General features: G+C 37.9%; 1 protein-coding gene and 2 long non-coding RNA genes across 4 annotated transcripts in view; all 3 read left to right on the plus strand.

The window, feature by feature from the left end:
• LOC309624921 overlaps positions 1-24,950 on the plus strand; it is a 999,471-nt gene that overhangs the window by 618,644 nt on the left and 355,877 nt on the right. The window lies entirely within an intron of this gene.
• The window catches only part of CHRNA7 (cholinergic receptor nicotinic alpha 7 subunit), a 134,205-nt gene that overhangs the window by 14,273 nt on the left and 94,982 nt on the right, over positions 1-24,950 (plus strand). The window lies entirely within an intron of this gene.
• LOC309624920 lies at positions 3,459-16,191 on the plus strand. The gene is made up of 2 exons (XR_014242209.1): positions 3,459-7,704; positions 8,797-16,191. It is a non-coding gene; the product is annotated as an uncharacterized lncRNA (long non-coding RNA).

Below are 24,950 nucleotides of genomic sequence, written 5' to 3' on the forward strand. Positions count from 1 at the left end.
ATGTCATCTGCAAACAGTGACAGTTTTACTTCTTCTTTTCTGATTTGTACTCCTTTTATTTCTTTTTCTTCTCTGATTGCCATGGCTAGGACTTCCAAAACTATGTTGAATAATAGGGGTGAGAGTGGACATCCTTGTCTTGTTCCTGATCTTAGAGGAAATGCTTTCAGTTTTTCACCATTGAGAATGATGTTTGCTGTGGGTTTGTCATATATGGCCTTTATTAGGTGGAGGTAGGTTCCCTCTATGCCCACTTTCTGGAGAGTTTTTATCATAAATGGGTGTTGAATTTTGTCAAACGCTTTTTCTGCATCTATTGAGATGATCATATGGTTTTTATTCTTCAATTTGTTAATATGATGTATCACATTGATTGATTCGCATATATTGAAGAATCCTTGCATCCCTGGGATAAATCCCATTTGATCATGGTGTATGTTCCTTTTAATGTGTTGTTGGATTCTGTTTGCTAGTATTTTGTTGAGGATTTTTGCATCTCTATTCATCAGTGATATTGGTCTGTAATTTTCTTTTTTTGTAGTATCTTTGTCTGGTTTTGGTATCAGGGTGATGGTGGCCTCATAGAATGTGTTTGGGAGTGTTCCTTCCTCTGCAATTTTTTGGAAGCGTTTGAGAAGGATAGGTGTTAGCTCTTCTCTAAATGTTTGATAGAATTCACCTGTGAAGCCATCTGGTCCTGGACTTTTGTTTGTTGGACGATTTTTAACCACAGTTTCAATTTCATTACTTGTGATAGGTCTGTTCATATTTTCTGTTTCTTCCTGGTTCAGTCTTGGAAAGTTATACCTTTCTAAGAATTTGTCCATTTCGTCCAGGTTGTCTATTTTATTGGCATAGAGTTGCTTGTAGTAGTGTCTAAGGATGCTTTGTATTTCTGCAGTGTCTGTTGTAACTTCTCCTTTTTCATTTCTAAGTTTATTGATTTGAGTCCTCTCCCTCTTTTGCTTGATGAGTCTGGCTAATGGTTTATTAATTTTGTTTATCTTCTCAAAGAACCAGCTTTTAGTTTTATTGATCTTTGCTATTGTTTTCTTTGTTTCTATTTTATTTATTTCTGCTCTGATCTTTATGATTTCTTTCCTTCTGCTAACTTTCGGTTTTGATTGTTCTTCTTTCTCTAGTTCCTTTAGGTGTAAGGTTAGATTATTTACTTGAGATTTTTCTTGTTTCTTGAGGTAGGCTTGTATAGCTATAAACTTCCCTCTTAGAACTGCCCTTGCTGCATCCCATAGGTTTTTGATAGTTGTGTTTTCATTGTCATTTGTCTCTAGGTATTTTTTTATTTCCTCTTTGATTTCTTCAGTGATCTCTTGGTTATTTAGTAATGTATTGTTTAGCCTCCATGTGTTTGTGTTTTTTCCGTTTTTTTTCCCTGTAGTTCATTTCTAATCTCATAGCGTTGTGGTCAGATAAGATGCTTGATATGATTTCAATTTTCTTAAATTTACTGAGGCTTGATATGTGACCCAAGATGTGATCTATCCTGGAGAATGTTCCATACACACTAGAGAAGAAAGAATAATCTGCTGTTTTTTGATGGAGTGTCCTATAAATATCAATTAAATCTATCTCATCTATTGTGTCATTGAAAGCTTCTGTTTCCTTATTTATTTTCATTTGGATGATCTGTCCATTGGTGTAAGTGAGGTGTTAAAAGTCCCCCACTATTATTGTGTAACTGTCGATTTCCTCTTTTATAGCTGTTAGCAGTTGTCTTATGTATTGAGGTGCTCCTTTGTTGGGTGCATATATATTTATAATTGTTATATCTTCTTCTTGGATTGATCCCTTGATCATTATGTAGTCTCCTTCTCTGTCCCTTGTAACAATCTTTATTTTAAAGTCTATTTTATCTGTTATGAGTATAGCCACTCCAGCTTTCTTTTGATTTCCACTTGCATGGAATATCTTTTTCCATCCCCTCACTTTCAGTCTGTATGTGTTCCGAGGTCTGAAGTGGGTCTCTTGTAGACAACATATATATGGGTCTTGTTTTTGTGTCCATTCAGCAAGACTGTGTCTTTTGGTTGGAGCATTTAATCCTTTCACGTTTAAGGTAATTATCAATATGTATGTTCCTATGACCATTTTCTTATTTGTTTTGGGTTTGTTTTTGTAGGTCCTTTTCTTCTCTTGTGTTTCCCACTTAGAGAAGTTCCTTCAGCATTTGTTGTAGAGCTGGTTTGGTGGTGCTGAATTCTCTTAGCTTTTGCTTGTCTGTAAAGCTTTTGATTTCTCCATCGAATCTGAATGAGATCCTTGCTGGGTAGAGTAATCTTGGTTGTAGGTTCTTCCCTTTCATCACTTTCAGTATATCATGTCACTCCCTTCTGGCTTGTAGAGTTTCTTCTGAGAAATCAGTTGTTAACCTTATGTGAGTTCCCTTGTATCTTGTCATTTTTCCCTTGCTGCTTTCAACATTTTTTCTTTGTCTTTAATTTTTGCCAATTTGATTACTGTGTGTCTCAGCATGTTTCTCCTTTGGTTTATCCTGTATGGGACTCGCTGCATTTCCTGGACTTGAGTGGCTATTTCCTTTCCCATGTTAAGGAAGTTTTTGACTATAATCTCTTCAGATATTTTCTCGGGTCCTTTCTCTCTCTATTCTCCTTCTGGGACCCCTGTAATGCGAATGTTCTTGCGTTTAATGTTGTCCCAGAGGTGTCTTAGGCTGTCTTCATTTCTTTTCATTCTTTTTTTTTTATTCTGTTTCACAGCAGTGAATTCCACCATACTGTCTTCCAGGTCACTTATCTGTTCTTCTGCCTCAGTTATTCTGCTATTGATTCCTTCTAGTGTATTTTTCATTTCAGTTATTGTATTGTTCCTCTCTGTTTGTTTGTTCTTTAATTCTTCTAGGTCTTTGTTAAACATTTCATGCATCTTCTCAATCTTTGCCTCCATTCTTTTTCTGAGGTCCTGGATCATATTCACTATCATTATTCTGAATTCTTTTTCTGGAAGGTTGCCTATCTCCACTTCATTTAGTTGTTTTTCTGGGGTTTTATCTTGTTCCTTCATCTGGTACATAGCCCTCTGCCTTTTCATCTTGTCTGTCTTTCTGTGAATGTGATTTTTGTTCCACAGGCTGCAGGATTGTAGTTCTTCTTGCTTCTGCTGTATGCCCTCTGGTGGATGAGGCTATCTAAGAGGCTTGTGCAAGTTTCCTGATTGGAGGGACTGGTGGTGGGTAGAGCTGACTGTTGCTCTGGTGGGCAGAGCTCAGTAAAACTTTAATCCACTTGACTGTTGATGGGTGGGGCTGAGTTCGCTCCCTGTTTGTTGTTTGGCCTGAGGCAACCCAACACTGGAGCCTACCTGGGCTCTTTTTTGGGGCTAATGACAGACTCTGGGAGGGCTCACGCCAAGGAATACTTCCCAGAACTTCTGCTGCCAGTGTCCTTGTCCCCATGGTGAGCCACAGTCCCCCACCTCCGCCTCTGCAGGAGACCCTCCAACACTAGCAGCTAGGTCTGGTTCAGTCTCCCCTAGGGTCACTGTTCCTTCCCCTGGGTCCTGATGCACAGACTACTTTGTGTGTGCCCTCCAAGAGTGGAGTCTCTGTTTCCCCCAGTCCTGTTGAAGTCCTGCAATCAATTCCCACTAGGCTTCAAAATCTGATTCTCTAGGAATTCCTCCTCCCACTGCTGGACCCCCAGGTTGGGAAGTCTGACGTGGGGCTCAGAACCTTCACTCCAGTGGGTAGACTTCTGTGGTATAAGTGTTCGCCAGTCTGTGAGTCACCCACCCAGCAGTTATGGGATTTGATTTTACTCTGATTGCGCCCCTCCTACTGTCTCATTGTGGCTTCTCCTTTGTCTTTGGACGTGGGGTATCTTTTTTGGTGAGTTCCAGTGTCTTCCTGTCGATGATTGTCCAGCAGCTCGTTGTGATTCTGGTGTTCTCGCAAGAGGGAGTGAGAGCACGTCCTTCTACTCTGCCATCTTGCTTCCTTCCCCTCTCATTTTGATATTTAATGGGTTCCTTTAAACTGATTGAGTGGAGAACACTTGGGCAAAATTGTGTCTGTCATTTTCTTAAATCAGTGCATTTCCTTGGAAAGGTGTATGAGCATGTCCTTCAGATGGTTTTTAGTGAATTGAATATATGCCTACAAGGTATTATCTAAAAAAAAATACAATTAGAAGTTGTAATGTCCTATTCCATGGCTACACCTTTGACTTAATCAAGAATGAGAGAATGAGCATTTTACATATTTCTTACATTTATGATTTATTTAAATGTAAATGAATGTTTTCTTCAATGTAGCCCCTGTAGAAGGAGATGCAGTTACTCTAAGAAAAGTATTAAAATATCAAATAGTTTCAGACTCCTGTTAGGATTAAAGCCTGATTATTTGAAAAGTTTTGGTAGCGATATTCTTCTTTTCAGAATGAGTTTATTTATTAGGACTGGCAGGTGTACCTCAAAGCAGGGTCTCATGATGGATGTTGATGGCTCACAAATGAGATGGAGATGGATTTTCTGTTTTTATTTTTGTTTTGGATGCATATAATCTGACACTGGAGAAAAATAAAAATTCCCCAAAGTGTCCTAAGCAACTTAAAACAGTTCTCTACTGACTATTTTCAAAGACAGCCTTAATGAGGTAATGAACTTTTTGGTATGTTAGTTTGAAAAATTTATAGCTTATATATTAGTAAATGAACATTTTATGGGTCTTAAATATCAATTGGTCCAAAACTTTAAAACACTTAAGAAAACATTAAAAAACTATTTTACAAGGTTTTTGTTTTTTAAAAACCAAAAATGTTACTCTTAGATTTTTTTCATTAAATGTTGTAGCTATTCATCAAATTGTGACTGAATCATTTAGGATAATATTTTATATTTGCCTAAAATATCTGGAGATTGAGGATCAACAGAATTCCTTGATGGAAATTAAAGAATAACAGGCCTGTTGATAAAAAAAACAGACAAAGCCCAGAGAATCCCGATATTTGCAAACATTCAAGTGCTTCTGGCTAGTCTTCAGGGGCACATTCTATAGACAAAATTGCATGCAGCATAGATATTTAAAAATAGGAGAATATCTCCGAATCTGGCTTATCCTCTGTATTAGTGGTCTTGTGTTTTTAAGTTCCAGAGTGAATGGAAACTGCACCAGAGGCTTTTTTCTGGAAGTCCTTATACCCAGGAGCGGTCTGTACTGACATCTGGTCTCAGGAATGAGAGGCATTGAAGGCAGCTCTCTGTCCAGGAGTTGGACTGATACCCAGCTGCAGGAAGGTCCCCCTTACCTCCTTTTTACCCTTGGAGGGCGTCAGGCCAGTTGGACCCCTCCTCCTGTTCCATGTATGGAACAATTAATGTGATGGCCACTGCCCAGGACGCTTCTTTGTCAATAACCATTGGGCGTGCATTAAAGCAACAGTGTGCAGATGGCACCTTCATTGTTGATGACAGGAAAAATTATAGGCAGTGGATTAAATTAAAAACTGAAAGGGAATGAATACTCATGACAGGAAATGTGTTTCCTTTCCAGTGGTGGTTTGCATCTGCAGGGAGCAGCTGGTCATTGATGTGTCATCAGAAACCAGCTTTCCACCGGCTCCCTGCATTTTTTTTCAGATGTCACTATAAAAGCACACAGAATTAGACAGAAATACTTTTAAAGGGCTTGAAACTTAATCTCAAATAGAGGAAGGGAATAGTAAGATGGGATACATGGTGTGGCTTTCTCTGGATTGGAAAGATTGCACCTATTTCAGAAAGGCTGCCCTTTTGGAGGAAAATGAGACTCTTTCTGAGTTTATCATTATCGTTGTAGGAAATCTGGAAAGGGTGGTGGGTGTCGACCTGATCTCAGAGAGGCAGCGTTGAGCGGTGGTGTGAAGTGAGATCTTAGTTCCCTTCCCAGGAATTGAACCTGGGTAGCCTGGATGAAAACCAGGAATCCTAGCCACCAGACCAGCAAGGGCTAGAGGTTAGAAGCTATTTTTTCCCTGGCTCTTGCCCCCAGTGAAAAATGCATTTCTCAGGGAGGCAAAAACTGTAAAAACAGCTACAAAGTTTATTATTAGAGACACAGCACGATGGGAGAGCACACAGAGAAACAGTTTGTTTAGTGAAGATAGGAGCAAGGCAGAGAGAGGGAAAGGGTGTGGGCATCCTCCTTAATGAGGAGGAGCTGAGGAGGAATGCAGTAAAGAGGTGGTTAAATCACTCATATAAGGCAGTCCTTCCGGGTCCTTGTTTACCTTTGGCCAATTATCTGGTTTCTTTATCCACACTTGACCTGCCCTAGGGCCTTCCCCAACATGCGTGCGCAACTTTTTTCCAAGATGGATTCCAACCCAGAGGCCTGTGGCGCTGCTGCCTTAGCATCACATATCATGGGGAGGTGCCTCCTTCCTGTTTGACCCCAAGGAGCTTTTCTGCGCATGTGTAGTGTCTCCCTTGCCCCAAGGAAGCGAAATATATGACCTCTTGATCCGTTACTCAAACAAGATTTAGCCCCTCTCTGTTCCTGTTATGACTGTTATCTTAAGGTGTCTGCAGGAGACAAAGCCTGGCTATTTACCCTTTTTCTGTTACTTTCCTTTCGGAGAGCAAACAGGAGGCTGGTTGTAAATATCTAACCTGGAGCCCACCCATCTCCTGTCTCAGGAAATGCAAACAGGAGGCTAATTGTAAGTATCTGGCCTGAAGCCCACTTTTTTCTGGCCCGAAGAAATGTAAATAGGAGGCCAGTTGTAAATGCCTAGCCTGGAGCCCATCCATCTCCTGCCTCAGACCTGGGCTGGGGGGTATTCAGGGCCTGTCTCTCCTGCTAATAGGTAGATTTTTAGGTGTATATCAATGTTTGTATTTGAAAAGCACCCTAAAATGGCATCATTTCTATGTGTGTAAATTTAAAGTTTTCAGACACTTTCACACACCTCATTTTTGTCTCTTCTTTGATCATATGAATGAGGTGTTATATTATTAGGACCATTCTTGTATAGGCAGAGAAGATTTTGGGACTTGAACCCAGGCATTCTTCATATTTTTTGTTTGGGGATATTTTTGTTTGTTTTTTAATTTTTAAATATGTTATGCAGTATTCAAGATAGCCAAATAGATGACCAATGAGATTTTATTATTATTTTGAATAATTTTGGGGGGTATTTGATGTGTCTTATTTCATTCCAGTTATTTTTGTTTCTGATGCTCAGATTATCAAGGTGACTCCTGTCCTTTTGGTAGGGTCATTATGATCCTTGACAGCTGCTCTGCTTTCTAGAACAAAATAAAATAAGGTGTCCCAAGGCTGTCTTGTACCTCCCACTCCAGACCTGAATCCACTTTTATCAAGAAGCCTGTCAATGGGAAACTATTTGGAAACCACGGATTGACAGCAGGCGTTGGAATAAATTCTGACTTGAGCCTAGTAAGTATCTCAGAAAGAGATAACTGAGCAAATGGGAAGTAAAAATATAAATAAATGATCTTTTTAAGAAAGCTTCTAGATTTCAAAGAAGACATGAAAACTTGGATGTAAAAGACCCACTGAGCACGTCAATTTCAGCGCACCAAGGATAAGAAAATAAAATCTTAAATTCATCCAGGACAGAGGGAAATCATTTGCCGAAAAATAATTGCCAAAATGACATCTGTGGTCTTAGCAGAAGATCTGGGTTTTGAGAAGACAGTAGGCTATAATGAAATGTCATAGCTCAGGTGAGAAATTGATAATTATCCCCAAATTTCTACAAAGCCAAGTAGAAAAATAAACAAAATTTTCAAATATGCAAGGATCCACATTTTACCACCCACAGATTATCTGAAAGCATTGCTAGGTAATGTATTACAGTTATGCAAAAACCAAAACAAACCCTAACCAAAGTAAGTGAGGTATAAGAAAAACTAGTCAGAGGTCAGAAAAAAATTTCCATCAAGCCTAATTGTGTCAAACAACAACCATCCCTGAAATGTTAATAGCAATCTGTAAACCAAATATGTGTATTTCTCTCTCTCTCTCTGTATATATATAAATGAAAACATGTGTTTTCAAAAATTTTTAAATAACCACTATACGAGCAGAAAGAGGTTCTAAAATTTTGAAATCTTGAGGGGGAAACTGGAACAAAGAAACTTGAACATTCCAATAATATTTAGAAATGGTTTTAAGAAGTACAACGAAATACTGTGGGAAAACAGCAGCACATGATGACAGAACAAGCCCAGTGTCATCCATAATCACTCTATTGTGAAATGGGTAGACACACTTATTTAAAAACAGCAGCCCCAGGTTCACTTTTAAAAAGTTCCAGATGTGTGCCACTTTCAAGAGAAAGACTTAAAAGTACTCAGAAAGGCAAAAATATGTAGACAGACAGACATAGACACAGACATTGAGTTTGGTAACACTGCAGTGAGCCCTGTCAAATGTACTGTTATTCACCTTATTCTGTTGATTGCACACCAACATTGGTGCAGTTTATGGGAGCTGTCATAGTGGGGCCACCAGGTGCTGAGAGATTGTATGTGGTTTACAGACTGTTGAGAGCTCACCAGACCCCTGCATCGGGATCATGCGGTGGGTGGACTGAAGGAGCTCCATCATTCCCCCACCCCAGACAGGAAGTCAGGTAGTGGCAGGAGAAGAGGGAGGAATATGGTCCAGGCACTTTCCCTGCCTGCAGGGAGCAGCCTGAGATGGCTCAAAGACTAGTTTAAAGGATACTTTCTATAAAGAGATTTCCGAATCCCTGCCAATCAGAATTAATCTTTTTTACTCCTGTGATATCAAAGCACTTTACTTATTGACAGGTTGCTACTAAGAAGATTGAGAGAGAAACACAAGATTTGGAATCATAAGAACAGAGTTTCAAACTGGATCCAACCCTCCGTAATTTTGTGAGCTCAGGAACCCTGCCGCACCTCTTGGGTTCTGCCCCTTAAATTATACTGCTTCCTGTGATAACATCACAATGCTGTTGTGGGTAGTGATACTTTTAAAAAAAATTGTATTTTTGTTAATATGATTCTTGCACATAGGTTAAACACTGAAATAGTTATATAAGGCCTATTTATACCTCTCTCTCTGTTTACATTTTCCAGAAGCGTCTGATTCCAGCTCTGGGTGTTTCATTGAGATTTGCATCTATATCTCTAAATAAAATGCTTATAACAACTACTGCTTTTTGGTTTAGAGTGTTGTGGTCAATATCTAAGGACTTCCCAATACTGAAGGTGAGGATTTAGTTGTCCTTTCACGCCCCCACCACCAGATAGGTAATATATTTCCTTTTTTCTTTCCTTATCCTCCCAATGAAGTTATATTATCATTTTTGGTTAAATTAATTGACAGTGTATATATTAAAATTGTTATGAAATCACTGTTCACATGAGCCAAGTAGTGGGCTATGATTGCATTTATCTTGTAGTATTACTTTTTATTTTTCCTCAGGGTTAATGCTATTGTCTTTTCCTATTTGTTGAATTTTTCTTGTAACAATCATTGTTTCATCCCTAAACTTTCAAGTAGAAGTGTAAGTTGCTCTCCTTGGTTCAGACACATGTGGTTTTGTATCATACACATTTTTAGTGACCTTATCTTTAGAAGCATTTGTCTTCGTGCTTGTAACTAAATTAGCAAATGTTGAACTGGTATTTTCCTTCACTGTCAGGTTCTGTCAACAAATCTCGGACACCGACTGGTGTCTTACAGTTCAGTCCAATTCTGACCCTGACTACTCTGTGTTGGCATGAAACCCCACAAAATAAAGGGCATGATTCCCAATGAGGTGCTCTTGCTTCAGACACCAGCTGCAAGTGGGGTCTTCAGGCTGTCTGCACCTCTGTCTGGCTGACTGCAAATTTGGGACTTCCCTAAACCCCAGGTTTTGATAATTCACTAGACTGACTCACACAGCTCAGGAAAATGCTATGCTTACAATGATCATTTTATTATAAAGGATGCAAATGAGCAGCCAGATGAAGAGTATGTAGGGCAAGGTCGAGGAGGTTTTAGAGAACAGGAGCTGGTTTTTGCCACCCTCCTGGTATATGGTGCTACCCTTCCAGCCAGGAAGCTCTCCCAAGAGCTAATATAAACAAACAGAGTCAAAAATATAAGCAAGGAATAAAAGGGCTTTGAAGAAACAGACAGTACAGGGAGCCGATGAAAACTTCCAAAACTTAAAAAAAATAACGTCAGAAATGTAAGAGAAGCAGTTGCATCAATGTAAAAAGAACAAGGTGTATCAGGATGCAGATACTACCAAAAAGGAACAGACAGTGCAAAACAGAGTTCTTGGAAATTGGAACCTTGGAAGGTAGAAGACAAAGAAACAACAAAATTCCAAGGAAAAAATTCTTTAGCTTATCCCCAACCAAACTAACCATCAAGTAGAAGGATCAACAATAAAGCCACATAAGACCTGGAAAACATATTCTTCTATGCTCCCTTTCTCAGACTGCTCCTGATGGACACCATCCACCAGAATGAGAACATACATCTTGAAAGGAAATCACATGGGTCCCTGAAAAGGATATAACTGGAGAAAAGCAACAGGAATTCTCTGCTTGAGTTGTGGTATAATAAAATATAAAAAAAACTGTAAAATATTATATATATATATATTTTTTTTTTCCTTTGTCCCAAGCTCCTGACATAACACAAAGCTTCAGAAATGCTTGGAATTTCCTGATAGGCATGTCTTCATTATGCTAATAAGGTAACTTATGACAGGGGTTATCCTGAATAGCTTCAGGATGGATGCTGTCATCAGAAAAACCCTAGAGGAGGTTAGAGGGCTGGAACTTTCAGCTCAGGCTTCAGTGAGAGGGGGCAGTGCTGGAAATGGAGCCCAATAATGTGGCCAATAATCTAATCAATCGTGTCTACAAAAGAGAATTTCAATAAAAACTCTAGCTGGCAAAATTTGGGAAATAACTTCTGAAGTTATATATTTTTTTTAAGTTTTAGAAGTTTTCATTTGCTCCCTGTATTGTCTGTTTCTTGTTTTTTATATTAGAGGCTTTCTCATAATGCTAGGTGATCCCTTGATTGGAGCTGTGTGTGTGTGTGTGTGTGTGTGTGTGTGTGTGTGTGTCCATGTCCATGAGGGTCTCAGAGGGAGTGGTAGTGTGGGCTTCACTATAGCATGATCTGGCTGGGAAGGTATCAGTATTATTTTGGAGACCTTAGTATGATTAGATCTTTTCTTTTAGGCTGATCAGTTTGCCCAGAGAAAATTTTTCTAGTTTGCCACCGGGGCAGCCTGAGCCTGGCAATTGGAGTTCTGAGAGCCAAGAGGAGACAGGGGCTGGAGGAGTTGGGTATTCTTAACCCCACCTCTGTTTGTAGTGTGTTACTTCCGTTGTAGCTCTGCCTGTGTCTGGTGTACAGAATCCTCTGGTCTGTCTTCTCCAGAGAGTAAGATTCTAATATCCTGCCAGGCAGGGAGGAGCAGCTGCCACTCGTGCATATGAGTATATTGGGGCATTTGAATGATTCTTATAAAGACTTGATGTCAGCCCTCCTGTTTTAACCTCATCTGCGCTTCTGCTTTCATGGTTACCTGCTCCCTCCAACTTGTGAGCTGTTCTGGGCTTCATCTCAGTCTCCTCCATGTGGACTTAGATCCGCACTTGGAAGACTCCGTCAGTCATCATTTCTTGTCCATTTACTTTTCAGATTCCAAGTTGTTTATGTTGTCTCCTTTCACGCTTGTTTTAGTAAGTTTGAAATTATTCCTTAACGCATTTCTTTATCACGCATTTTTTTGAATTTTGAGAAGAAGAGGATGTATGCTTATGCCCAAATCACATTTTTAATAGGAATCCTCTGAATGGTGATTCTTAACCAGGACTCTGTACCAGAACCCCATGAAAAGCTTTGTCAAATGTGACTGCTTGAGGGATGGAAGTGAAAATGGTGGGGTAAGGACCCCTGGAAATTCTCTCCTTCACAAAATCAAGGAGAAAACTGTCAAAAATTTCCCAAACAAACTTTTCCAAAACTTTGGAAATTAACCAAACGTATGCAGAAATCCAGGGGAACATTAATTCAAGAAAATTAGCTGACCTTTGGTAAGAACAGTGAGCTTTGTAACTTGCCCTCTGTTCCATCCAGGGTACCAGCCACCACAGGGAAAAGAACTCATTGCCGGAGAAGAGTTTTCTTTGATCTGTCTGGTGCATCATTAGAAAACCCCACTTGCAAGGCTGTCTTTAACAGACCTAATCCAGAGCTTTCTAGTGCATAAAGCTTTTCCTGGGAGCATCTGTTGAATTTTTTCCCCACTCTGTCTCCCATTTCCATATTTCTTCTGTGTGACCATAATTTTTCTTTTTTCTCTTTTTTCTCTTTAACTTTTGACCCCCTTCACCCATTTCTCCCACCTCCCACCCTCCCTATCAGGTTTTTGTTTTGATTTTTTAGATTCCACAGGTAAGAGAGATCATACACAGTATTTGTCTTTCTGTATCTGACTTACTTCACTTAGCATAATGCCATTGAGGTTCATCCACATTGTCACAAATGGCAAGATTTCATTCTTTTTTATGATTGATGTATGTATATATATAGTGAAATATACATATCACAATTTCTTTTTTTTTAATTTAATTAATTAATTTATTTATGGCTGTGTTGGGTCTTCGTTTCTGTGTGAGGGCTTTCTCTAGTTGCGGCAAGCGGGGGCCACTCTTCATCGTGGTGCGCCGGCCTCTCACTGTCGCAGCCTCTCTTGTTGCGGAGCACAGGCTCCAGATGCACAGGCTCAGCAACTGTGGCTGACGGGCCTAGTCACTCTGCGGCATGTGGAATCTTCCCAGACCAGGGCTCGAACCCGTGTCCCCTGCATTGGCAGGCAGATTCTCAACCACTGCACCACCAGGGAAGCCCCATATCACAATTTCTTTACTCGTTCATCCATCAATGGATAGTTCAGTTGCTTCCATATCTTGGCTGTTAAAAACAATGCTACAGTGAAGATGGGGGTGCATATATCTTTGAGTTAGTGTTTTTGTTTTCTTTGGATAAATACCCAGAAGTGGAATTTCAAATGGTAGTTCTATTTTTAGTTTTTTGAGGAATCTCCATACTGTTTTCCATAGTGGCTGTACCAATTTACATTCCTACCAACTGTGTATAAGAGCTCCCTTTTGTTCATCCTCGCCAGTACTTGATATTTCTTGTCTTTTTTATGATAGCCATTCTAACAGGTATGACGTGATATCTTATTGTGGTTTTGATTTGCATGTCCCTGATGATTAGTGACGGCATCTTTTCATGTACCTGTTGGCCATCTCTATGTCTTCTTTGGAAAAATGTCTATTTAGACCTCTGCCCACTTTTTAGTTGGTGATGTATATATATTTGCTATTGTATGTTTTTCATTTTGAAAATTTACTTTTCCATTTTGAAAAGTAATTGCTTAAGCTTGGAGCTGCCTGAGGCAATGGATGACACTTGGGGAAAAAAGATTAAAAGGAAAAGTTGGGGAATTAGATGCCCATAGCGTCTTTGAAAAAATCTCCAGAAAGCATGTGTAGGCTATGCACATGCTCAGGAAAAGACCTGAGAAGACCCTCACTTCTCACCTCTGATTGACCTTGAGGCTGCACACAAGCAGAAAGTAAATGCTAAAGCAATGTAGTCAACTGCCTGGCTGAGTGCTGAGGATGTGCCCCAGCACACACAGAAGATCCCATTGACAAAGACTGGGAGCCTTGTTGGTTCCAGGCATTTAAGGAAATTTCTGTTCATTCCATCATTATCTAAAAACTAAGCTAATCAAACAGAGACTTCAGTGGCCACACACAACGAAGAATACATTTTACAGAATTAATTCAGAAAAATGACTACATAAATAAACAACAACAAGATCAAACCTGGGTGGAGAGAGAATATGATTTCCAGAGTTGTAATGTTATATTATTTTAAATGTCCATTTTCAGCAAAAATATATAACACATGCAATGAAAAAAGAGTTTGATCCATACACAGAAATAAACAATAGCAACTATCCTGAGGAAGCCCACACATTGGATTTATTAGACAAAGACTTTAAATCAGCTATTTTATATCTTTTCAATGAATTAAAGGAGATCATCTATAAAGAACCAAAGGAAAGTTCAAGAATGATGTCTCATCAAATACAGAATATCAATAATGAGATATAAATTATAATAAAGATATATATTCTGGCATAGAAAATTCCAAAAACTGAAAGGAAAACTCACTAGAGTGTTTCAACAGCAGATATGAGTAGGTGGAAGAATGAAACTGGGAACTTGAAGATAAATCAATGGGATTATCCAGTCTGAAGAACTTAAAAAAAAAGAATGCAGAAAAATAAATCTCAGAGACCTGTTAGACACCAACAAATGCAAAATGGGAGTTCTAGACGGAGCAGAAAGAGAGGTGAAGAAAGAATATTTGAAGATATAATGGTTGGAAACTTACCAAATTTGATGAAAAACATTAACCTACACATCCAAAGTGCTCAGTGAACTACAAGTAGGATAAACTCGAAGAGATCCACATGCAGATGCTCATAATTAAACTGTTGGAAGACAAATACAGAGAGAATCTTGAAAATAGTAGGGGAGAACTGACTCATCCCATTCAAAGAATCCTCAATCAGATTAACAGCTGTTCTGTGAACAGAAGCAATGAAGGATAGAAGGCAGTGGGATGACATATTCAAAATGCTGAAAGAAAAGACTTTCAACCAAGAATTCTATATCTAGCAAAACTACCTTTCAAAAATGAAGAATGAATTAATACACAGTCAGCCCTCTGTATCTGTGGGTTTCACATCTGCAAATTCAACCAACCTCAGATTGAAAATCTCAGATTGAAAACCTCAGGTTGAAAATCAGATTGAAAATCTGAAATAAAATTTCAGAGAGTTCCAAAAAGCAAAACTTGAATTTGCTACATGCTGGCAACTATTTATATAGCATTTACAACCATCTGCATAACATTTACGTTATATTAGATACTATAAGTAATCTAGAGATGAATTAAAGTATCTGGGAAGATGTATGTAGGCTATATGCAAATACTACACCATTTTTTATAAAGGACTTGAGCATCCTTGGATTTTGGTGTCTGAGGGTGGTCCTAGAACCAATTCCCCTGGATATCAAAGGACAACTGCATTCTCAAATTTTAAAACTCTGAGAGAATTCACGTCATATGTCATCAGGTAAATGCAAATTAAAACAACAGTGAGATACCAATAACACCTATGAAAATGGCCAAAATCCAGAACACCTACAACACCAAATACTGGCAAGGATGTGCCAACAGGAACTCTCATTCATTGCTGGTGGGAATGCAAAATGCTACAACCACTCTGGAAGACAGTTTGGTGATTTCTTATGGAACTAAACATACTCTTAACATAACATCCAGCAATCCCACTCCTTGGCATTTATTCAAAAGAATTGAAAACTTACGTTCACACAAAAACTTGTACACAGGTGTTTAAAGCAGCCTCATTTAGTATTACTGCCAAAATTTGGAAACAACCAAAATGTCCTTCAGTCAATGAATAGATAAACTGTGGTACATCCAGTCACTGGAATGTTATTCATCACCAAACAGAAATGAGCTATTAAGCCATGAAAAGGCATAGGAACCTTACATACATATTACTAAGTGAAACGTCAGTCTGAAAAGTCTTCATACTGAATGATTCCAACCATATGACTTTCTGGAAAAGGCAAAACTGTGGAGATAATAACAATATCAGTGGTTTCCAAGAGTCAGGGGAGGGAGTGATGAATAGACAGAGCAGAGAGACTTTTTAGGGCAGTGAAACTACTCTGAATGATACTTAAATGATAGATATGTGTCATTATACATTTGTCCAAACTCATAGAATATACAACGCCAAGAGTGAACCATAATGTAAACTATGGACTTTGGTTGGTAATGATGTGTCTGTGTAGGTTCATTGGTTGTAATGATTCTAACACTTCAGTGGGGGGGGGCTGGTGTTGATAATGAGGGAGGCTATGTGTGTGGGGGCAGGTAAATCGCTGTACCTTCCCTTCAGTTTTGCCATGAATCTAAAACTGCTCTAAAAAATAAAGTAAAAAAAAGCTGAGATAACTCTTGATAGTAAACTTACTGTACAAGAAATACTAAAGGGAATCCTTTAGGTGAAGTGAAAGGTCAGTAGACAGTAACTTGTATCCACATGAATAATAAAGAGCACCAGTAAGGTAACTACTTAGGTAAATATAAAAGACAGTATAAATCTATGTTTTGTTTATCACTTTTTTCTTCCTATTTGACTTGAAAGGCAACCCAGTAAAGCAATAACTATAAATACGTGTTGATGTGCATAATATATATAAAGTTTGTGTGGTATAAAGAAAGCGGGGAGAGAAAGCAGAACTACAGAGGAGCAGAGTTTTTGTGTAATATTTATTTAAGTTAATATCAATCCAAACAGGATTGTAATAAATTGTTAATTGTAATCCCCAGGAAAAATAGGTCAAAAAATATATGGTAAATGAAATGACAAGGAGATTAAAATGGTAGTCTAGAAGGTTTTGAGTTAACACATCAGAAGGCAATAAGAGAGGGATTCAGGTAGAGGGAGCCACGTAAGACATTGAAACAAATAGCAAAATGTGAACATAAATCCTACTTTTATCAGAAATTACATTAAATAGTTAAACATTCCAGCTGAAAGACAGAGATTGACAGAATGGGTTAAAAAAAAATGATCTGACTATATGTCTCTACAGGAGATACTTTAGATTCCAAGATGTAAATACACTATCATTTGAATTGCTTTTGCCCTGTAGATACGGTATTGTCTTTCTCTTGCTGTTTCAAAGGTTTTTTCATTGTGTTTAGCTTCTGGAAGTTTGACTCTGATGTATCTTGGTAGGGATTTCTTTAGATTTATCTTGTTTGGGGTTTGCTCACTTCTTGAATCTATAGATTGTGTCTCATCAAATTTGGGAAGTGTCAGCCGTTATTTCTTCATGTACTTTTTTAGTTTCACCTTCTTTTTCATCTAAGACTCCAATTATACAATTATTAGATATTTTATTTTAGTCCCATAGGTCCCTGAAGCTCTGTTCATTTTTTAATTTTTTAGTTTTTTTCTCTGTTTTTCAAATTGGGTAATTTCTATTGTTCTGGCTCCCAGTTCACTCATTCTTTGACCATTCTGCTGTTGAGCCCCTCCATTCAGTTATTTAGGTTATTTTGTTTTTCAGTTCTAAAATTTCCATTTGATTCTCCTGTATATCTTCTATTTCTCTGCTGAGACTTCCTATCTTTTCATTTATTTCTATCATGTTTGCAATTGCTATTTGGAGCATTTTTTGATGTCTGCTTTCAAATCTCTATCAGATAATTCTAACGTCTCTTGGTCGTCATCTTGTTGACATCCATTGATTGTCTTTATTTTTTTAATTCAGTTTTAGATCTTCCTGGCTCTTTGTCTGGTAAGTGATTTTCAATAGGAACCTAAACATCGTACTTATTTTGTTATGAGACTCTGGGTCTTATTTAAAATCTCTGTTTAAATAGGTGGGACCTTGGGAAACTCCTCCTGAGGGCAGAGGGGTAGGTGAGACTTGTGGCATGAGGTTGGTCAGGGGAGGTTAAGGAAGGTAAGGTAAGGGCAGGTAGGAAGAGGTTATTAGAGAGTGACTCATTCTGGTACTCCATGAAAGTTCTTGAACTAGATTATAAGATGTCAAGAGGGTACTTCCTTCCCCAGGAATCTCTCCTTATTTCATAACCTAAGCCTCTCTAATAACCTGTATCTATGGAATCCAGGTTAGGGCAAATGCATTACTTCATTAAACTGAACAGAAACTGGTGGTTGTTCTAGATGATAATGAATATAAAAGTAGGTGCAGATTAATTTTGATCTACAAGTGAGACTGTGATCATCTATAGTCTGGGGTGAGGAGGTGGGGGGTTGTGGGATAAAAATTCAGCTGTAGCTGTTGTGTAGATATAAGCTCAGGCATCCCCTATGTTACATACTTTCTTCCTGTCTCCCAGCCACCCCAGAGTTTATAATGAAAATACTGTCCCTGACATGTTAAGTGGCTCACACTTAACCAAAGGCCATTTATGAAACAAGGAATGACTTGGGAACTTTATCCAAACTATGTAATCACCTGCATTATGAAAAAGTTCCTGAAGTAATTCCCTTCCTGATTTGGTGATAGGAACATTTTTCTTGTTAATTGGTGTCATGTGCTTTATGGCCTGAGTCACTTCATTGTACTTCTCAGAAGCAAAGAGGTCTGTGAATAGTCTGAATTTGGGTTATTTAGCTCCTCATTGTTCCCTGTAAAATAGGAATCCGAATATGCTCTGGATTATATGGGAAATGGACTTTGGGGCTGGAGAAGGGAGAGGTGTTGAATTTTCCTTTCTGAGTGTTAGAACTCTGTGGTGATTAATTGTTGGTGAATTGCCAAATTATTTCTGGGCACCAGTAATTTATTAGCTTTCTACAAGTCTCTAAAAGATAGAGTCTAAAGATCCATAGGGGACTCATTATTAATAGATTTTACAGAAAAACAAAAAGGATTCTATAAACCCGTTTGGGAAGCACAGGCTTAGTCAGATTCTCCAGGACCTTTTAGAGCCCTTGTGATACATGGTGTGAGCTAGGAATCTGAGAGAGGTCATGGTAGTGCTTTCTCTTGGTTGATGTGTATTGTTTGGGCAGTACTCTTAGCCCAACAGGTTTCCAAGGTGACCCTGTCCTGATTTGACAAGGGGAGGACTTTATTTTTTTAATTTTATTTTATTGAAGTATAGTTGATTTACAGGGTCGGGTTGTGTTAATTTCTCCTGTACAGCAAAGTGATTGTTATAAATATATATTCTTTTTCATATTCCTTTCCATTATGGTTTATTACAGGATATTGAATATAGTTCCCTGTGCTATACAGTCCTTGTTATCTATCTTATATATAGTAGTTTGTATCTGTTAACCCCAAATTCCCAATTTATCCCCCATCCCTGCTATCCCCTTTGATAACCAACCATAAGTTTGTTTTCTATGTCTGTCTGTTTCTGCTTTGTAAATAAGTTCATTTGCATCCTATTTTAGATTCCAGATATAAGTGATATCATATGGTATTTGTCTTTCTCTTTCTGACTTCACTTAGTAGATTTAGTTTTTTAAATACATATTTTATTTTAGGACAGTTTTAGATTTAGGGAAAACTTGCAAAGATTTACTCATTTACCCCACACCCAGTTTCCCCCATTATTATCATTGTACATTTGTATGCTACCTTTTATTATAATTAATGAACATATATTGATAGATTATTTTAACTCAAGTCCATGCTTTATTAGGATTTTCTTGAGAAAATTTGGGAAGTGTCAGCCATTATTTCTTCATGTACTTTTTTAGTTTCACCTTCTTTTTCATCTAAGACTCCAATTATACAATTATTAGATATTTTATTTTAGTCCCATAGGTCCCTGAAGCTCTGTTCATTTTTTCATTTTTTAGTGTTTTTCTCTGTTTTTCAAATTGGGTAATTTCTATTGTTCTATCTCCCAGTTCATCCTGTCATATCAAGGGCATATACCGTCAATATGATTTGTCATTGTTGATGTTGACCTTCATCTTATGACTTTAGGTATGTCAGGGCTCTCCACTGTACAGTTACTCTTTTTCCCCCCTGTCTATACTGTAGTTTTTGCAAGGAAGTCGCTCTGTGCAGCCCACATTTAAGTAGTGGGGAGGTAAGCTCCATCTCCTTAAAAAGTGGAATATCTACATAAATTATTTGGAGTTCCTCTGCATGAGAGATTTGTCTGTTTTCTCCCTTTTATTTATTCAATTATTTATTTATGGCAGTGTGGACTCATGGATATTTATCTTATACTCTGGTTATAATTCAGTACTACTTTATGAATTTTGTTTCTCAAATTGTTCCAGCTTTGGCCACCTGGGTACTTGTTCTGTTTGTTCCTGTGACCCTTTGATGTATCCTCATCATTGTGAATTTATGTATTTATTTTTTGACCACTTTCTTACTTCCTGGCACTCGATGCTCCAGGTCATCTTGTTTATTTCCTGCCCAACACCTGGAGTCAACTGTTTCTCAAGGACGCCTGATTCTTTTTACTGGAGAATGATTAGGAAACAAAATCTGGGTGCTTGGTGTGTGTGTTCATTGCTCCTGGGGCATGTTTCTAGGCCCTCTAAATTGATGGAGTAAGGGACAGGTGTATGTATACAGTATGTATACTAATGCATGTATATGCACATATCTATGGTATTTCTATATATAACACTGGAATCTATTTTAAGCTAAACGTGAATTCTGCCTTATGTCTCCAACTCTAATCCATTACCATATAGGTAATTCTAACCTCCTCCCACTCCAGTGGTGAGAAATCTGACTCCCACGATCTTCCACCCACTTACATAATTGTTCAATCCCAGTATACATGCAGTGGTTTTAGAATTGTTAGGCCAGACCTCTATGGAGAACAGCTTCATCACCTAGAGTGCAGTGCTAGTGTACGGTGCCTTACAGACTCCCTTATTTTGGAATTTACTTAGGTCAGCACCCTTTCCCTCCAACTCCGTCAGGGAGGTTCATACTTTTGTGATGTATTTAGATCCATTTCTCACATTTTGCATTCCATCCTGGATCCTCTGACTTCCTAAATGATTTTCTTTTAAATTTGCATACGTTAAGGTTTACTCTTTGTGCTCTACAGTTATATGGGTTTTGACAAATGCTTTATGTCTTGTGTTCACTATTGCAATATCATACAAAATTGTTTCCCTGCTCTAAAAATCCCCTGTGCTCCATCTATTCATCCGTATAACCTCACACACAGCACAACTGATCATCTGTTTACCAGCCCTAGTTTTGCAGTGTCTTATAATTGAAATCATACGGTATGTTGCCTTTTCAGCCTGGCTTTTTTCACTTAGCAATATATGTTTAAGGTATATCTATATCTTTTGTGGTTTGATAGCTTATTTCATTTTATCCCTGAATAGTAGTAGTTCATTATATGGATGTAACACAGTTTGTTTATCCATTCATTTACTGTAGGACATCTTGGTTGCTTCCAGGTTTTGGCAGTTGTGAATAAACTGGCCATAAACATTAACATGAAGGCTTTTGTGTGGATAAAAATTTTCAAACCATTGAGTAAATATCTAGGAGTGCATTTGTCAGATAGTCTGGTGATACTACGTTTAGTTTTATAAGAAACTGCCAAACTCTCTTCCAGACAGGCACACCATTTTGCATTCCCACCAGCAGTAAATGAGAGTTCTTGCTGCTCCACATCCTCTCAGCAATTGGTATTGTCAGTTTTTTAGATATTAATCATTCTAATAGGTGTGTGGCAGTATCTCACTGTTTTAATTTGTAATTCCTTAATGACATATTGAGCATCTTTTTGTATGCTTTTTTACCATCTGTGTATCTTTGTTGTTCAGGTATCTGTTCACATCTTTTGCCTATTTTTTAGTTAGGTTGTTTGTTTTCTTATTGTTGACTTTTCTCCCAATATTTCAGATCCAAGTCCTTTATCAGAGATGTTATTTTGAGAAACTGTCTCCCAGTCTGTGGTTTGTTTTTTCATTCTGGTAACTGTCTTTTACAAAGCAGTTTTTAAGCTTAATAAAATCCAACCTAACAATTTTAATTATTTTATTTTTTGCATGGATCGTCGTCCCTTTGGCATTGTATCCAACAACTCATCACCAAGCCTCAGATCACACATATGCTATCCTATGTTTTCTTCTAGTTTTACATTTAGTCTTATGATCCATTTTGATTTTACTTCTGTGATAGGTATTAGGTCCATGTCTATTTTTCTAGATATTTATCCTGCTTGGTGTTCCCTCACTTTCCAGAATGCGTGATTTGTGTCTGTCATTAATTTTGGAAAGTTCTCAGCCATTATTACTTCGATCATTCATCTGCTCTGCTCCTTCTTCTTCTGGTAACCCAACTATATAAAGTTATACATTTTGAAATCATCCCAGAGTTATTGGATGGTCTATTTTTTCATTCTTTTTCCTTTTTTGCATTTCAGTTTCAGAAGTTTCTATGACATATTTTCAAGTATACTGATTATTTCCCTGGTTGTGTCCAGTCTAATCATGAGACCATCAAAAGCTTTCTTTTTTTCTTTAATTTAAAAATGTTTACATTTAATAGAATTTTGTATATTTTGGACAAAATATATTCAAATTGCATACAGGCATTCTTTATTTCTGTTATGGTGTTTTTGATTCCTAGTATTTTCTTTAGAGTCTTCCTTAGAGTTTCCATATTCCTGCTGACATTACCCATCTGTTCTTTTATTCTTTTGTTGTTGTTGTTTGTTTATTTGTTTTTGTTTTTGTTTTTAACATCTTTATTGGAGTATAATTGCTTTACAATGGTGTGTTAGTTTCTGCTTTATAACAAAGTGAATCAGCTATATGTATACATATATCCCCATATCTCCTCCCCCTTGCATCTCCCTCCCACAATCCCTATCCTACCCCTCTAGGTGGACACAAAGTACTGAGCTGATCTCCCTGTGCTATGCAGCTGCTTCCCACTAGCTATCTATTTTACATTTGGCAGTGTATATATGTCCATGCCACTCTCACACTTCATCCCAGCTTACCCTTCCCCCTCCCTGTGTCCTCAAGTCCATTCTCTACGTCTGCGTCTTTATTCCTGTCCTGCCCTTAGGTTCTTCAGAACCTTTTTTGGGGGGGGCGGAATTCCATATATATGTGTTAGCATACGGTATTTGTTTTTATCTTTCTGACTTACTTCACTCTGTATGACAGACTCTAGGTCCATCCAACTCACTACAGGTAACTCAATTTCGTTTCTTTTTATGGTTGAGTAATATTCCATTGTATATATGTGCCACACCTTTATCCATTCATCTGTCGATGGACACTTAGGTTGCTTCCATGTCCTGGCTATTGTAAATAGAGCTGCAATGAACATTGTGGTACATGACTCTTTTTGAATTATGGTTTTCTCAGGGTATATGCCCAGGAGTGGATTGCTGGGTGATATGGTAGTTCTATATTTAGTTTTTTAAGGGACCTCCATACTGTTCTCCATAGTGGCTGTATCAATTTACATTCCCACCAACAGTGCAAGAGGGTTCCTTTTCTCCACACCCTCTCCAGCATTTATTGTTTGTAGATTTTTTGATGATGGCCATTCTGACCGGTGTGAGGTGATACCTCATTGTAGTTTTGATTTGCATTTCTCTAATAATTAGTGATGTTGAGCATCCTTTCCTGGGTTTGTTGGCAATCTGTATATCTTTGGAGAAATGTCTATTTAGGTCTTCTGTCCATTTTTGGATTGGGTTGTTTGTTTTTTTGATATTGAGTTGCATGAGCTGTTTGTATATTTTGGAGATTAATCCTCTGTCAGTTGCTTCGTTTGCAAATATTTTCTCCCATCCTGAGGGTTGTCTTTTGGTCTTGTTTATGGTTTCCTTTGCTGTGCAGAAGCTTTTAAGTTTCATTAGGTCCCATTTGTTTATTTTTGTTTTTATTTTTATTTCTCTAGGAGGTGGGTCAAAAAGGATCTTGCTATCATTTATGTCATAGAGTGTCCTGCCTATGTTTTCCTCTAAGAGTTTCATAGTGTCTGGCTTTACACTTAGGTCTTTAATCCATTTTGAGTTTATTTTTGTGTATGGTGTTAGGGAGTGTTCTAATTTCTTTCTTTTACATGTAGCCGTCCAGCTTTCCCAGCACCACTTATTGAAGAGGCTGTCTTTTCTCTATTGTATATTCTTGCCTCCTTTATCAAAGATAAAGTGAACATATGTGCATGGGTTTATCTCTGGGCTTTCTATCCTGTTCCATTGATCTATATTTCTGCTTTTGTGCCAGTACCATACTGTCTTGATTACTGTAGCTTTGTAATATAGTCTGAAGACCGGGAGCCTGATTCCTCCAGCTCCGTTTTTCTTTCTCAAGATTGCTTTGGCAATTCGGGGTCTTTTGTACTTCCATACAAATTGTGAAATTTTTTGTTCTAGTTCTGTGAAAAATGCCATTGGTAGTTTGATAGGGATTGCATTGAATCTGTAGATTGCTTTGGGTAGTAGAGTCATTTTCACAATGTTGATTCTTCCAATCCAAGAACATGGTATAGCTCTCCATCTGTTTGTATCATCTTTAATTTCTTTTATCAGTGTCTTATAGTTTTCTGCATACAGCTCTTTAGTCTCCTTAGGTAGGTTTATTCCCAGGTATTTATTGTTTTTGTTGCAATGGTAAATGGGAGTGTTTCCTTAATTTCTCTTTCAGATTTTTCATCGTTAGTGTATAGGAATGCAAGAGATTTCTGTGCATTAATTTTGTATCCAGCTACTTTACCAAATTCATTGATTAGCTCTAGTAGTTTTCTGGTAGCATCTTTAGGATTCTCTATGTATAGTATCATGTCATCTGCAAACAGTGACAGTTTTCTTCTTTTGCGATTTGGATTCCTTTTATTTCTTTTTTGTCTCTGATTGCTGTGGGTAAAACTTCCAAAACTATATTGAATAATAGTGGTGAGAGTGGGCAACCTTGTTTTGTTCCTGATCTTAGTGGAAATGTTTTCAGTTTTTCACCATTGAGAACGATGTTGGCTGTGGGTTTGTCATATATGGCCTTTATTATGTTGAGTTAAGATCCCTCTTTGCCTACTTTATGGAGGTTTGTTATCATAAATGGGTGTTGAATTTTGTCGAAAGCTTTTTCTGCATCTATTGAGATTATCATCTGGTTCTTCTGCTTCACTTTGTTAATATTGTGTATCACATTGACTGATTTGCATATATAGAAGAATCCGTGCATTAGTGGGATAAACCCCACTTGATCATGGTGTATGATCCTTTTAATGTGCTGTTTGATTCTGTTTGCTAGTATTTTGTTGAGGATTTTTGCATCTATGTTCATCAGTGA

This window comes from Balaenoptera borealis, assembly GCF_965194805.1.
Source record: "Balaenoptera borealis genome assembly, chromosome: 3".
NCBI lineage: Eukaryota > Metazoa > Chordata > Mammalia > Artiodactyla > Balaenopteridae > Balaenoptera > Balaenoptera borealis.